We start from the raw sequence: 3,082 nt of genomic DNA, 5'->3' as shown, positions 1-3,082 counted from the left end.
AATAAAATTAGCAACTCTCTCTCCATTTCTTTTTCGCCACCAAGATAATGCATAACCCTTAAAAGATGTAGCAACTAGCCTAATTTTTGTAAAATCAAAATAGTGCTTTAAATGGAAAAGAGTTTCAACAGCATTCTCCCATTCTATGTATTCAGTAGGTCCTTTCTCACCGGTGAAGTTAGGAATTTCATGTTTAATGTTTCCTAACTCCGTATTACGCTGCTGGATCCTTTGACATCTAGGATCCACTATTCCTGCCGGTGGCAGGTGTCGCTCATCATTGTGTGGTGGTTGCACTTGGTGTGAGCGTTGCTCCAAATTATTCATTCGTTTGAATAACCTGTCTATCTTTTGTTCTAATGCCTGGGGAAGATTTGGAACTTGATCAGCCATCTGTATAGGGAAAAAAATATCTAAAAAAAAACAAAAAGATGTGTGAGTAATCACGTTAGTGAAACCAAAAAGTTGGCTCGCTCCCTCACTATTCTCAGCTCGCAGGTAAGAGGTGGATTATATAGCTCTGGGGGTGCACTACACACTCTTACAAACACACACTCCACTCATGTATCACTCCAAGTGGCAGATACTCTCACAAGTCTTTTTCCAAAAAGGAAAATTCTAGTCTGGAACTCAAGTTGATATGGATTCAACCTCAAAGTTCAAGAAAATGTACCTTGGAAACTTCACAAGCCTTTGAGAGTAAGGTGTATTGCGAGGTAGGTAATAAAATTGAGAGCAAGAAGGAAAGAAAAAGGACAATACATGCAAAGAAACTAAGCAAGATTTGGAAGAAAAAGGGAAGCAAAGAAAGAAGTATGGCAGAAAGATACGCAGGACCAATATCAGTAGATAGACACAAATAGAATGTAATAGGGGTGCAAGTGTACCACAACCAAATAGGAATATATCAAGAACTCCTTCCAACCTTATACTTTTCCCCTTCCTTATCCCTCCAAATTTCTCCTACCAACCAGATTCTTTTCCCAACCTTATTCTTCTTCTTTATTGCTTTCTCTTTTTTGTTTTGTTTTTTTTTTTTTTGATTTTTTTGATAAATAACCTCCAAATAACTACTGTAAATATCAACAAAAATTTTGGACCAAGAGGATCCACACAACCCCTTCAAAACAGAACCAAGAATTTCAAGAATCACCCAGAAAAAAACAGAAACGCTCCCCTTACTTCGAAGATCAATATCTCAATGACCGTAAGGAATTAGCAAGTGTATAATATATCAATAGAACTCCCCTGAAGAGATTTAAAACATATCAAAATTTCAAATAAAAGTCACCAGTGGATCTCGAGATATAGGTCATTCTTTGAAACTGGTCACAGAACGCGGAAATCTGGACAGGGTGTGATTGCGACGTGATTGCGCGTAAATGCGCTTTGGAAATAGGTAAGGGTGAGATGGGGTTGTTTTCTTTACTGAATTTTGGGTAATATGGTGCTTAGGAGGTGTGAAGTATCGTTGATATTGGACGGGAAAAATGGAAAACTCTTTCGAGATTGTTTTTCAAGAAACTGGAGGACATGTATCAAGATTCAAGAACACAATCAAGAATGCAAAGGAAAAATTTTTTGGGGGTTTTTAATGAATAAGACACGAATAAAAGTAGTATGTAAGATAAGAGCGAGATAAACCAAGGGAACCAAAGAAACCAAATTTCTAATGATAATGAGATAAACCTAGGCTCTGAATACCAAATTGATATGAATCTAATCCAATATTCAAATAAGATGGAGTATTGTCCCAAGAATGCTCTTAAAGTAAAGATAGAGATGGATCTTCATAGGGCAGCATTGTAATCTAAATACAATGGGAAAAAGAGTCCTAAACCTAATCTAGAAAACAAGTAAATAGAGTTTTCAAAGTACCAAATGGCCCACCTCACTAGTCGGCCGGACGACGAAGGGTTTCGCAGGACGCTACCAAGCGGTTGGTCAGTCAGCACTCGGACGGTGTGGGCTTGGAAGTAAGGTGCTAGCTTTCGCACGGTGATCACCAACGCGTATACAATCTTCTCCAGGGCGGTATACCACGACTCAGCGGCCTTCAGGGAGCGGCTTACGTAATAAACCGGGTGCTGAACGCGCTCTTCTTCTCGGACTAGCACCGAACTCACCGCCTTAGAGGAGGCGGCTAAGTATAAAAATAAGGGCTCGCCCGCCTGGGGAGTAGACAATACCGGGGGTGTTGAGAGATATTGTTTCAACTCTTCGAACGACTGCTGACACTCGGTGGTCCAAGCGAATCCCTCCTTCTTCTTCATGGCCTCGAAGAAGGGCACCGTCTTATCCGCTGCTTTGCTCAGGAAGCGGCTAAGGGCAGCCAGTCGACCAGTCAATCGTTGCAGGTCTTTGATGGAGCTGGGAGGCTGCATGTCGACGATGGCCTATACCTTCTCAGGGTTAGGCTCAATACCTCGCTTGGTGACCATATAGCCCAAGAACTTTCCACCTTGCACGGCGAAAACACACTTTTTGGGATTCAACCGGAGATTATATCTTACCATTACCTTAAAACAGTCGACCAGATCTTCCGCATGTTTGCTCTCCTCTCGACTCTTGACGAGCATGTCATCGACGTACGCAGCCATTGATTTTCCCAGCAAGTGCTGGAATAGCCGAGCCACCATTCGCGTATATCTAGCTCCGGCATTCTTAAGCCCAAAGGGCATGACTCGGTAGCAGTAGACTCCGTTCGGCGTTAGAAACGCAGTTTTTTCTTCGTCTGCCGAATGCATGAAGATCTGATGGTACCCCCTGAAGGCGTCCATGAAGCTCAGCAAGGCTGACCCGACGATCTCATCAACCAATTGGTCAATCCGTGGTAATGGAAACGGGTCCTTAGGACAGGCCTTATTAAGGTCGGTATAATCGACGCAGATTCGCCACGCCGGGGGCTTCGGTACAAGAACCACATTCGCCAACCACTCCGGGTATTTAACTTCTCGGACATGTCCGGCTGCTAACAGCGTGCCTACCTCGTTTTTTACAAATTCTCTCCGATCAGTGGCCAGGTACCGCTTCTTTTGTACGACTGGTCGATGCTCAGGGTCTACGGCGAGTCGGTGCGATA

The sequence above is a fragment of the Ipomoea nil genome, unplaced genomic scaffold (assembly GCF_001879475.1).
Source record: "Ipomoea nil cultivar Tokyo-kokei standard unplaced genomic scaffold, Asagao_1.1 scaffold3377, whole genome shotgun sequence".
NCBI classification, from domain to species: domain Eukaryota; kingdom Viridiplantae; phylum Streptophyta; class Magnoliopsida; order Solanales; family Convolvulaceae; genus Ipomoea; species Ipomoea nil.
The sequence above is the reverse complement of the archived record's forward strand: the minus strand, read 5'-3'. Positions refer to the sequence as shown.